General features: G+C 47.1%; 2 long non-coding RNA genes across 2 annotated transcripts; both read right to left on the minus strand.

Moving 5' to 3' along the window:
* Window positions 1-1,509: 1,509 nt before the first annotated feature.
* Window positions 1,510-3,450, minus strand: LOC308468324. Its single transcript, XR_013981569.1, has 2 exons — window positions 3,227-3,450; window positions 1,510-2,824 (listed from the first exon to the last, which is right to left on the minus strand). It is a non-coding gene; the product is annotated as an uncharacterized lncRNA (long non-coding RNA).
* A 426-nt stretch (window positions 3,451-3,876) lies between these two features.
* On the minus strand, window positions 3,877-7,496 carry LOC308468325. The gene is made up of 3 exons (XR_013981570.1): window positions 7,365-7,496; window positions 6,302-6,413; window positions 3,877-4,020 (listed from the first exon to the last, which is right to left on the minus strand). It is a non-coding gene; the product is annotated as an uncharacterized lncRNA (long non-coding RNA).
* Between the last annotated feature and the right edge of the window lie 6,090 nt (window positions 7,497-13,586).

The raw sequence follows: 13,586 nt of genomic DNA on the forward strand, positions 1-13,586 counted from the left end.
ACCCAGTTCCCTACCGAGAACCTAAGAAGCCTTGAGAGTGTGTGCCATCACTTGCTGGAGCTCTCTAGTTGTTTGGGGATGCTGAAGGTTCTCACATATCACCAAATGCAGCAAAGGCAGATATTAAGACGGGACCTGGATTGGGCTAGCGAAAAACCCCAGAAATAAATGGGGAGCTCACAACCATGCTCTTGACTGATATTAGGACGGAGAGGGCAGATAAGAAGAAGAAGCTCGTCAACAGGGGGTCCCTACTCAGGACGCCTGGTGAACCTCAGCTTTCGCTGTATTGCTTTCCAGAGTAGGGAGCCTTATCCTGCTGGGAAGAAAGCAAGAGGCTAACTCCAGAGAGAGCTCCCAGCTTAGAGGGTCCCTTGAGCATATATGATGTGGCTGCCCGGAGCCCAGGGGTGCCACCTTGAATAAAATATTGCGGGGGCCTACCTAAGCCCCATCCCACATGACACAGTGCGCACACACCATTTGAATGGGAATGCCCATCAACTTTAGGGGGACCTGGCCCCTTCAAATGTTTTATTGTGGGGTCTGAAGCTGGCTAGAAGTTGGCTTCTGCCAAGAGGCTTATGCCAGCAGCGGGCAAAAGGCCAGGGCATTGGTGAGATGGATGCCAGATCTTTATCTGTCATCAACCCACTCTGCAAAATAAGCTAATCAAGAGCCTCTGGCTGCAAGCTGGGGGTGCATTTTTTTGTGAAAGGCACATTTTGGGAATATGGCTCTCTAAGCGAGGACAAAATTTGGTGCCACACCCAGGTCTTATTTTCACAATAATTCCTTTTGATGCAGTTGCTTTTTAATGGATCTTCTCCATAATAAATGTTGCTGCTGCTGCTGCTGCTGCTGCTGCTGCTGCTGCTGCTGCTGTGCGCACCTCTGCTTGGCACCCTGTGCAGTGGAACGCCCCACACCACTCTAAATCTGGAGCTGAACACGCTCACCCTCTTCCCCGAGCCCCAGGTTATAAACAAGGTGCTGTAAACTCCTGTTTTATTTTAGTCTCTCTTGGCCATGCTCTGCCGCTTGTGCCCCTTGCTCCTTTCTTTGAGTTCAGCTCTCCCAAATCAAAAGAGGGGGGACATATTTCTGCATTGACTGGCAGCCGTTCTGTGGGATTTTCCCAGCTCTGACTGGAGACATCATGGTCTGAAACAGGGACCTTCTCATGGGAGCAGGAAGCTGCTCCCACACTACATTATGGCCCTTCTGCAGACCAAACGGGGGGTGATTGCTGTGGAAAATAAATGTTGTCATCTAATAACCTGGAGCTGTCAGATCAGGGTCCCAGGCACCCTTTGCCCCAGAGGGTGATACCTTAAAGAAGGTTTGGGGAGCCTGGTGCTGAACTGCAACTCCCAACAGCCCCAGGAACACAGCCGACGACCAGAGGTGGGGGGTGCTACAGATCCACAACATCTGGAGGGCCAGAGGTTCCCCACACCTGCTTTAAAGTGTTGCTTTCAGCTTCACAACAGAAGTACTCTCAATATATTTAATTAACAATTTTATTTATTAATAAAGGAATATATACCATTAAATATATCAAAGCAGGTTACAAAATCAGAAAGATAAAAGTCAAAGGATGTAACCATAAACACTAAAGACAATCCAAAAGTAAAAAAGTCAAAGGTGCACCCATTCACCATTGTGGGAGGTGTGCCCGCATAGGCCTGGTGGAATGAAACAGCAGGCGTTTAAAAGCTGGCACAGAAAGCACCCTCTTAATCTCTATTGGCAAGGAGTTCCACAGGTCTGGGCTGATGACTCTAAAGGCTCGGTTTCTCGTTGCTGTCAATGGAGCCTCCACAATTCAGGGAATAGAAATGCATGCCCCAGAAATTTAAGAAATGAGCTCTCAGGTGCATGCTTGGGTGAAAAGTGGGTCCTGCGTCTCAAAAGGCTAAACTTTAAGGGACAGTGGCTACCAGATTCCAAAGAACCAGTTCTGTCCAGGGGGAAGGAGGGAAGGCAGAAACCTCAACAGGATCCTGAGAATACTTCTCTGGACAGCTATGGCAAGGACTGCAATAAAACAGTGATATATGAACAGTGCCGGATTTACATATAAGGCTAAGCAAGCTATAGCTTAGGGCCCCACTCTCTTGCGGGGGGCCCCAAAAAATAAAGGAAAAAAGAACTGGATGTGCATTTCCAAAAGATAAGATAAAAAACAAATAAAATAAAACCTACATACAGCAACAGTGTTTTGTGTTGTGTATGGATCTATTAGCATCTATTCAACAGAAAAAACAACGATAATTTACATATCAACTAAACAAGCTATAGCTTAGGGCCCCAATATCTTGGGGGCCTCAAAAAAAATTTAAAGGAAAAAAGCACTGGATGTACATTTCCAAAATATAAGATAAAAAACAAATAAAATAAAGCCTACATACAGCAACAGTGTTTTGTGTTGTGTATGGATCTATTAGCATCTATTCAACACAAAAAAACAGTGATAATTTGTTGTTGACAAAAGACAGCTGGACATATAAAGGGCCCCATTACCTCCAGTAGCTTAGGGTCTCATCAAACCTAAATCTGGCCCTGGATATGAAAGGCAAGAGCAACGAGTGATTTCTTAGCAGCAAGCTAAAGCCAAGTGCTGCTGATCTTCAGAAACCTTTTCACAGACTGTGCTCAGAAGAATAATCTCTATTACAAATACACACCATGTATTTTTAAAAATGATTATAGGAATATAACTGATAATAGAAATAGATATGAAAAAATATATCCTCCAGTTTTCTTTATTTTTCCTTCTACTCCTTCTGCTCCTCCTCCTGCTCCTCCTCCTGTTCCTCACCTGAGGGAAAAGCCAAAGAACCACGGGTTAAAATTGGTGCCTGGTCTGTGCAACCATATGCTGTATTTTCATTAAGCTGTTTTTTATTCTTTTTGGCAAGAAAATGGGCACACAAGGAAGACAGCAAACCTTTGTGCCCTTCAGAGGCACATGCGCAGTCTGCTACTGGCCTCTGGCCTCCTGGGGGGAGGGATGCCACCCCTTCCACGCAGCGAAGGCGACCCTGGCATGGCTACCAGCTGCCCACAAAGGCGCACTGAACTGGGCTCCAGACTGTGGTGGGACTCCCCTAAGCCCCAGCCAACATGGCCAGCGCTCATCATGGATGATGGAACTTGAAACCCAATATCATTGGGAGGACCATGTCCCTGGAATTTGTGAAGACAGGATTCTCAAAAATACCTCTTGCTTGCTCCTCCTGTAATCTTGCGCCATGCTCCAAGATGTCAGCTTCAAACACCTGAATGGCTCTGTTAAGTGACTGATTATTGCTATATGTATTTTGCGCATCCCAGCTAAGTCTCTCGACCCCCATCTTCTGAGCCAGATTTTCCTGGAGAGGACAGAGATGGGTAGACATTTACTCCAGGTGTTTACAGAAGACTCAGAGACACTGGTTAAAGAATTTGTGAGTGACAGAAACAAACTAAGAACTAACAAACTAATGAAATTGAGATTTATGTGGGATGTAGTAGTTTTGTTTCTTATGTGGCAAAGTTTTAAAATATGCTCTCGGAGTATGCCTCTTCCCCTTTTCTTTCTTGCACTGAACGTGGTTCTGTGAGGCTGCATGGGGAAGGTGATTGCAGCAAACTAAATAGTCCAGGGTGGCGACATTCTGTGGTGCGGTTCTCGTAACTTGGATCTGTGTTTGTATTTATGAACTCTGAAAATGCGATTTATGCAGGGTGTAATAGTTTGTTTTCTTACGTGGAAAAGTTTTAAAATACACTGATGATGTTGACTGGCACTTGGACCTTTGGTTAAGTTTGATAATTAATTTGCTTGAAAACACAATGAATTTAAAGGAGGAATAGAGTGACTGGCCTGGCAGGGGAGAGTGGCAGGTAAGGTGGCAGCGATGGCGGCCGCATAGGTGCAGCAGCAGCAGCAGCAGCCAGGAATCCAAGTCCTGACAGGATATGGGGCAGGACGTAGCACAGCTGGGCGAAAGGCGACAGGCCGCACAGGAATACCTGGGGTGGGAGAGGAGGCGACATTGTATTAGGGTTGTGATTTTCTGAAGAAAAGGAGAAACAGAACAAGTATTCACATTGCTTTCTCAGTATAGGAACCTTTTGCAGTTTTTAATCTATTCAGGATGTCTACAACATGCATCCCAGAAGCAGAAGAGGAAATCAGTATATAGCTCAGAGTGGGTGGCAGAATATCCATGGGTGACAAACACAAACCCAACTGCACATTTGACATCAAGCTGCTTCTTCTTCTTCTTCTTCTTCTTCTTCTTCTTCTTCTTCTTCTTCTTCTTTTCTTCTTTTTTGTCTCAGCCTGTGTACCAGGCGGGCATGGTAAACAACCACCCTGGACACAGAAATAACTTGCACCTCCATGGACAGCTGTGAGTCTAAAATGACTCCCAGGCTGCGCACCTGGTCTTTCAGGGGCACCGTTACCCCCTTCAGGACCAGGGAGTCCTCCACACCAGCCCGCCCCATCCTCCAAAATCAGTACTTCTGTTTTGTCAGAATTTAACTTCAATCTGTTAGCCGCCATCCATCCTCCAACCGCCTCCAGGCACTCACACAGGACCTTCACCGCCTTCACTGGTTCCAATTTGAAAGAGAGGTAGAGCTGGGTATCATCCGCATACTGATGAACACCCAGCCCAAACCCCCTGATGATCCCTTCCAGTGGCTTTATATAGATGTTAAAAAGCATGGGGGAGAGGAGGGAACCCTGAGGCACCCCATAAGTGGGAGCCCAGGGGTCCGAACACTCATCCCCCACCACCACTTTCTGATCACAGCAGGAGGAAGGAGAAGACCTACTGCATAATGGTGCCCCCAGCTCACAATCCCCCTAAGCAGTCCAGAAGGTACCATGGTCAATGATATCAAAAGCCGCTGAGAGATCCAGCAGATCTAGGAAACAGCTTTCACTTCTGTCCCTAGCGCACCAAAGACCAGCACAACCAAGGCAATTTCTGTCCCATGATGGGACCTGAATCCTGATTGGAAGGGATCCAAATGGTCCTCCAGGCATGCCTGGAGTTGTTTTGGGAATGCTTGTAGTTATTGCTGTGAAATCCTATGCAGGTTGCCTCTAAGCAAATAGTATTACAAGAGCCAGCTCAGCTATGCATGTTGTATGCAATGTGTTTAACTTGCCCTGCTGTGCCAAATCCTAACCCCTTTATGCCTCCCCTGTCTTGTGGCAAAATCCCAAGCCCATTCCCTGCTATATTTGAAGGCAGACCACTGCTGAATGCAGCCAGGGAGTGACAGAACGTAGTCGTGGAAGGTGAAGGAGGGGGGTGGAGTGACTATTGGCTCAATACAGAGGGACTTACTGACTGGCCCTTTCCACAGAAACAAAGATGTTAATTTGCTTAATTCTTGTTTGAAGTTACAGAGAGTTTCCAATTGATTGGGGTGAACACCATGCAGCTGATATTTCATGCTGATTTGTGTCAAAACAATTAGCAGTACAAAGCCCAGCAAAGCACGTAATATGTAATATTTTTCTTACACTTCTAAACCATAATGCTTTTCTTGATGTATTTTCATTGAATAAAGCACCGCGTACCACATGTGTCTTTGTAATGGATTGCTCTGAAGTCATTTCAGCACCAGGTAAAAAAATACCCCCATCTTCTCTGCCCCCCTCCCTGCCCCACCTGTCTTGCATTTTACCCAACCAAAGGTGACAATCCAAGCCACCACCAAACACCCAACTATGGATCTCTTGGTCTGAGTTGAATACAAAACCAGATGCTTTCTTCTTATTGCCAGCTGCAAAAACCACAAACACCAATTTAGGAAAGGCATCAAGTTGAGTCCTAAGGCTGCAATGTATCTCCATTCAGACCACAGCCTGATGAAAGTGTCATGGTCAACACCCCACACACAGTGAAAAGTTCCTCATTTTCACCTTCATACTAGCATGCAGTGTAACAGCTGTTGAGGAAAATGCCAAAAGCTCTCACAGCCTGCTACACAAATCGTAAAAGTCTACCCAGCTCTCTTCCTCCCCTATCCCAACATATAACCAGCTCTTGAGTTTATAAATGAGTTCCCTCTTTCCCCAACCCATTCCATATGCATCCTGACCCAACTATCAGGATTTAGCATCTGGCCAACCTAACTGCAGCCTTGCAGGAGAAGAATACAATGCTAGTCAAATATTTGTAGTTCAGAGGATGCACACCTAAACAGCATAAACACCAATTAGAAATGAGCATAAGCAGACCAGTCACACACAGTGCACATTCTCCCATCCCAAACCAAGTCAGCTCACCGCCAAAATCTGGAGTCCATGTTCTTGTAGCTCTTTCGGCAAATCTCATTACAGGTTGGAAAGCACTCTGCCTGTTTCCCTGAGGAGCCTGTTGTCGGCCAGGAGGCACGTTCTATGAGACACATGACCCAAAGTATTTTATTCACACACTTTAAAGTGGAAGGATTTCAGGGGGAGATGCATGTGGGATGGGGGTTCCTTGTGGCTTGAAGACCAAAGGATCACTATTCAGACCTGCATTATTCATAGAAGCATAGAATTGTAGAGTTGGAAGGGAACACCAGGGTCATGTAGTTGAACCCCCAACAATGCAGGAATCCTTTTGCCCAACGTGGGCATCAAACCCACAACTCTGAGGGTCTCATGCTCTACTGACTGAGCTATCCAATGACTCCTTCAAGTAAGGGGGGGAAATGGGCTGTTGTGTTAACGGCTAATGTTGCACGTCCAGGTAGAAGAGCTCATTGGCATTATTTTAGGCTCTATGTCAATTGACTTTGTGACATGATAGGGGGGAAGTAATTTAATTTTTTAAGAGTATTTACCTGCCACCAATTATGTGGGAATCTCAAGACACTTTAAAACCATGTCAGAAAATATGCAATCATTGAAATACAGCAAAATAAACAGACCTACAGGGAAAAGATCCTTAGCATCTTATATAATATTATATAATAGCCCACACTGGCTGGCAGCAGCACCCCCCCAAATCCATGATGGGAAAACATGTTTCCCACCCAGAATTGCACTCATGTTTCTAGAAGGAGTAGTAGAGGCTGCCCCCACCCACTACTCTCTTCTCCCAGGCATCGTAAGACATGAACAGCTCACTTTCTCTACCTGTGTGCCACAAGCCTAAATTGCAAGACAGTTCCCACTTTGGTACAACGGGGAACAAACATTCAGGGGACGAGTTCTGAGGGTCCCCAACAAAGTCATTTCCCTAGGCCCACATGCCACCCTGCTGCTGGCTGCCCACCCACAGGAAAAAGGCACTATTCTCCCCACAAACCGAACATAGCAATAGCACAATAGCGTGTGGGTTCTGCCAACTTTTCCCTACCTGTTCATCCGGACGTCGCTGGGCAGGAGCCTGCCTTGGAGCCTGCCTTGGAGCCTGCGCTGGAGCCTGCCTTGGAGCCTGCGCTGGAGCCTGCCTTGGAGCCTGCGCTGGAGCCTGCCTTGGAGGCTGCCTTGGAGGCTGCGCTGGAGCCTGCCTTGGAGCCTGCGCTGGAGCCTGCCTTGGAGGCTGCGCTGGAGCCTGCGCTGGAGCCTGCCTTGGAGGCTGCGCTGGAGCCTGCCTTGGAGGCTGCCTTGGAGGCTGCGCTGGAGCCTGCGCTGGAGCCTGCCTTGGAGCCTGCCTTGGAGCCTGCGCTGGAGCCTGCCTTGGAGGCTGCGCTGGAGCCTGCGCTGGAGCCTGCCTTGGAGGCTGCGCTGGAGCCTGCCTTGGAGGCTGCCTTGGAGCCTGCGCTGGAGCCTGCCTTGGAGGCTGCGCTGGAGCCTGCGCTGGAGCCCTGGTCGACGGGTCGTGGGGCCCGCGCGATTCAAACACAGGCTCTGGACGGCGGCAGGGCACCAAGCTTTCCTGGCACAAGAGAAAAGAGGTGAGAATAGGAGATCGGATCCTGCAGTTCTCCCAAGCAATCTGGGCAGGAGAAGGTTCTTCGGGCTTCTCGGGCGGATTTTTCTTTTCCATTCCGAGGATGCTCCTGCAAGTCCTCTCTGTAGCAGCCTCCGCTTCGGGACACGCGCGCTCTCCTGGATTAGTCCGAGCCGCCAGCAGAGATTCCAACCTGGGATGTGCTGCTCTCCCCAATTAACTGAATTGTCGGGGAAAGGCTGGAACTCGCGTGCTGCGGTCGGCCAATAAGAGAAGGAAGTGGGCAGTTCTGCCCCCCTCCCCTCAAGGCGTTGAATGTGCTTGGGTCAGTTGCCCTCCTCCAATGCCAAGTATGAAAACAAAGTGCGATGGGATGCCTGAGAGCAAGTCAAGGCCACTAGCATGTCTCAATGCCCTTTCTCATCCAAAACAGAAGTTTCTCTCCCCCATACACACTCTCTGTGTGTTGTGTTGGGTGATGGCATCCAGCGACATCCAGCGGCCTTGTCAGAATTCCTCTAAAGTTACCTTTTGACTACAAGCTCCTAAGACCCAGTGACAAGACTTAATGCATGGTTTATGATACACCAGTATTTCCAAACTTCACTCGTTCAGTCTTATTATTTCAGGCAATAAAACTGCTTTCTTCACTGTCAACTCTGAAATGGTTGGCAAAGGTAAAGAGCCAGAGTCCTGCAGCTCCGCTGTGTTCGACACTTCTTTAATGCTGTCCCGCTCGCATTCTCAGCTTCACAGGGCTACCTTGGGCCAGACCTTTATCAAGATGGGCCTCCTTCACAGAGGGTGGTTGTGAAGATACACTCAGGAAAACACCCGAGCGTTTGTTTCGCGATTTGGAGAATCCTGGCATGCTGCAGGCAGTGGGATGCCCACTGACATGGGGAGGGAGACCAGGCTGGAAGGAGCGAAGAGGGGGCATGAAGTACGGGGTCTGGAAAAGGAGGTGGGGAGCGATCCCCCTCCCGCCGCTCCAGGATGGGAAGTGCGTCCCAGGGGAAGCGGGATTCAGGTGGAGGAGGACGTCAGGTTGGGTGGGGGTTGCCAGGAGCAGCACGATGTCCCTCCAACCCCCGGCTTCCACTCTCCAGGCAGGCGCCCAACGTGGCCAGCTGGCACTCCAGCCATGGGGTGCAGATCCCGGGTTCAGCCCCAGATCTCTGGAGCGGACAGGCTCTTGGGCGTGAATATGAAAGGCAGCATCTGTCAGAATAGGGCATACTGAGCCAGTACAGATGAACGTGACCATTGGTTCGCTTCCTATGCCAACTGCCTTTTAGGACACATCAGAGGTGACAGAGAGAGGCAGGAGAGAGACTGGCCTCTGCAGTATGGGCTGTGAAACATAAAGCAGTCAAATACAACATTCCTAGAGTTGACATGTTTAGACACGAAGAGGGATGTTTGTCCAGCCAGTAGATGAACTTCCTGTTTCCTCCTAGGCTGGAACAAACTTCCTCTACATGTGACCAGAGGTGGGCGTGACTTTAGCTGTGCAGGTAACAAAAGCACAGGAGTGGCCACCACATCTCTCTCTTCTTCATTTTGCTTTCATCAAAGCATCAAAGGAACTATCTCCTTATGGGGTAGATTCCAAGTGTATATGTTTTGTAACAAGTCTGCCTTCAGGGATCCTTTTGTGAACTGAATGAAACTATGAGTAAACTATTTTATACTTTTATACAAGACTGTGTTGTGTTTATCTTTTTAGGAGGGAATAAAAGGGGAATTACCAGGAAACTTATTTTAGAGGCTTAAACAATCCTGGCAAAAGTGTTATCCGCTGTGTAAGTTTAAAAAGGGGACTGTTACTCTGCTAAATTGTAGAACTTGTTAACACAAGTCGGGAAGGATATAATTAAACAATATATCCTCTCCTGCCTCCCTGAACATTCCCACATACAGAAGCCCTTACCTCCCTGTCCCCACCCCAACTCTTAGGACCAGAAGCAAGAGACAGCTTTACTGAGCATGTGCTCCTTCCCAGGGAGATGAAACTCTGCTCAACTGTTCACTGAATAGCTCCTGAAGCAGCCATACTCCAGGCTCTTATTGACACAGCCCTGCAGGATCAGACCAAGGCCCATCTAGTCCAGCTCTCAGCAGCCCAGCAGATGTCCATGAGAAGCCCCAAGCAGACTCCAAATGCAGCCCCACTCTTCCTACTTGGGATGCCCGCAACTGGTATGCAGAGGTAGACTGCCTCTGCGGCTGGAGGTGCAACATGGTCTAACCCTCCATGAATTTGACTAATCCTCTCTTAAAGCCATCCCCGTCAGTGCCTCTGGAAGGAGGAAATTTCAGTGTCACTAGGCACTGTGTGTTTGGCCTGAATCTTCCAGCATTCAGCTTTCTTAAAGAGATCCAGGTTCTGATATTACGAGGGAGAAAGTATTGCTATTCACCTTTTCCACATCATGCATATTTCTATTATGTCCCCACTTTCCCCCCTCTCGCAAAGCCCCAAAGCCTCATATGTTCTACCCCTTCCTAAAAGGGGAATCATCAAAACCACCCATGTCTTGGAGTAGATGACCCTTGGGGTCCCTTCCAACTCTACAATTCTGTGAATCTATTATTCTAAGCTGCTACAGCAGGGAGGGGAAGTCATGACTCCTCAGATGGTTGGTACATCTACATCTGGAGGGGGTCACAGTAAAGGCCCTTTCCAAAGCCCCAACTTCCCCATCCTTTTTTTGAAACACCTGGTTGCTTTTCTTGTGCAGGCATATTTTGTCTGTGATATTCTAACAGTGTTCCTTATAATTTAGTAAAACAAAGATCTAGGCATTTTGTTTTGGCCAATATAGCCAGCATTTGCAATCTTGGCACTGGACATTCTGCTCCCTGAAGCATAAACTGACACCCCCCAGCACTAAACTCCCCCCTCCATTGTTAGAGCAACAATAAGGGTCACACACTTCAACACCCATGCATTCATATATACCAGGAGTGGAAAACTCCAGATGCTGCTGAACTACAACTCTTACCAACCCCAGAAAGCATGGCCAATGGCCAGGGATGAAGGGAGTTGTAGTTCAATCTAGCCCCACCAGCCCCGCACCAGCTCACTCAGCTCTGCAGCACCCAGAGACCAGCAGCTTCCTCCACAGAGTAGCGCCAGCTTCCCTTTGCAGAGATGGGGGGGGGACCTCCCTTGGCACCAGCGAGCAAGGGGACGTGGGGCAGGGCAGAACTCCCGACAGGCTGCAACAAAGGGGCAATAGCTCGGCAAACGATCCGAGTGCCAGCCACAGCTCCCTTGAGCACTGAGCACAGAGGATTGGTAGGAAGTGGGCATCTTACTAAAGACTGTGTGGAGGGTGCCCTTGCAACCAACCATTGCCCAAATCTGCTTCTCACATGAATGTTGATAGATTTTGGGGTTGTTATATTTATTATTACTTCTTTTTTCAAAATTTTAAGCGCCTAAGAATTTTGTGCCCAGGAAAATTGCCCCGTGACCCTACCCACACAACGCCACTGTATTTTCCCCAAACCACAACCAGGACAGATTTCTGTGTGCTAAGGGGCTTGCAGTTGCTTCTCCCGATTCTCTTCTATGTGCAAAGCTGCCTTAGTTCAAAGGTTCCTCACCTGTGATGTTGCGGGTGATGGTGACGTTGGAAAAATGATCCCCTTTGAGCCGCCCCCCACTGGCAGCCTCTTATAGGCCATGCTGCCACAGTGAAAACACAACCCCGGGAACTCAGGTATGATAGCTACACTGCCAGCCCCCGACAAGGATTGACCTCAGGCTGCGAGAAGACTATCTAGGAGCCCCCAAGCTGGCTCTGATATACCCACACAGCATAACAGCATAACCCTGTGTCAGTGGGGATAAACACTATCCCCATAACTTAGGCTTGTCCAGTTCATGACCTCCCATGTTCTGTCAGCCAAAGAGTGGAATCAAACTGCAGGCTGTTGTAAAATTGATCTGAAATATGTTATATGCCCTATTCTACTCCCAGGGTACATAAGTAGCCTCACAATAAGATAAATTCCACTGAACGCTTTAAACATTCTTCAGAAGCTTTTGTCGTAGAACACAAGTGCGGGCCTTTTGAGGGAAAGTTTCCATAAAAGGAGGAGAGCTTTCTAAAACATATGGGGCATGTAACCTCTACATGGTCAAAAAACAGAGGAAAGGTTAGATAGGAAAGAGTTGCAGCCCTTGAAGTCAGTCCTGAATATTTTCAGGAGAATGGCTGCTGTAGGTCGAGAGGCTTTTATCTCAGTCTCAAGACACAACAAAATCAGGAAGAAGCACAAAAATAATCCAGTACAGGAATAACATAAGTCACAAGCAGATAGACAGACCTTCACCACTTCAGATTCAACTTCAGTTGAGTTCATTTTAATTTAATATAACTTAATTCATCCTATATCATTTATACCCCACTTGATTGTCAAAAAAAACTTAAAGCAAGTTTACAAAAACTCCTCATGGAAATGTTTAATGATCCAGTGAAATACAGGGACACATTTCAAAATATTGCCATGACAATTAAACTCAGCAGTAAGCAAAAGGCTTTCCACACCCTGCAGCCTTCCACATGTCTTCCAAAGGCCCCTAAACCAGAATGCTTTATGGAGGGGTGGGGAAGAGTACAGTGAAGGCAGCTGCCTGGGTCCCTAGGCAGGGAGTTCCAAAGTGTTAGTGCTGTTGCACTAAAATATAGATTTCTTGCAAGTGTGAAATGAGTCTTACGTGGCAGCTAGAACAGTCCCAGTTGTGCAGGTTGAGTAGGCACACAGGTTGTAAGGCAATCCCTCAAGTCTAGAAGATGCCAAGCCACTATACAAGGGGCTTGAAATACCTGCAGCGCCACAGTTGCATCTGCTCCACAGGTGTCTCTAAAGTAAGGTTACCAGATTTTTTTCAATGAATCCGGGGACACTTTTCAACTTCCTACTAAATAGATGGATTTTGTCAGGGGACTGATTTGTAAATCTGGGAACTGTCCCCGGGAAATGGGGACTCTCTAAAGCCCCCTCACCTGTGCTATCTATATATCACAAATGACTAAGCATCAACAAAGCCTGCACACTCTCTCCATCCCTAGAAGTCATATTTCACCATCTCTTTTCTTAAAAAATGGGTCTATTATTTTTTTTTTATATAAATATTTTATTGAAATTTTTAAGTTACAATATAATAATCAAACAAAATTATAACAAAACATAACATACTTTCTTATCTTCTTGTGACCTCCTCACATCTCCCGCCCCTACCTTCCATGTTAAAAAAAATTTAATCCAGCAAATTATCACCTTACTTCCATCCTCACTGTCTAATTATCAATTAAATTTATCCAACTGTTTGTCCAAAATAAAAATTGTTTTTTCTTACATTTTCTTATCTTCCTACTTCTCTTCATCTATTTTGATGGTGCCAAATTGTTTATGATCAAGCATCCTGCTTAGCATTCATACAATTTACAATGTTTTTGCAAGTAAATCTTAAATTTTTTCCAATCTTCTTCTACCGTCTCCTCTCCCAGATCTCGGATTCTGCCGGTCATTTCAGCCAATTGCATATAGTCCATCAGTTGCATCTGCCATTCTTCCAGTGTGGGTAGATCTTGAGTTTTCCAGTGCTTTGCGAGAAGTATCCTTGCTGCTGTTGTGGCATACATAAAGAATATTCGATCCTTCTTTACC

The sequence above is a fragment of the Podarcis pityusensis genome (genome assembly GCF_964106645.2).
Source record: "Podarcis pityusensis genome assembly, chromosome: Z".
NCBI lineage: Eukaryota > Metazoa > Chordata > Lepidosauria > Squamata > Lacertidae > Podarcis > Podarcis pityusensis.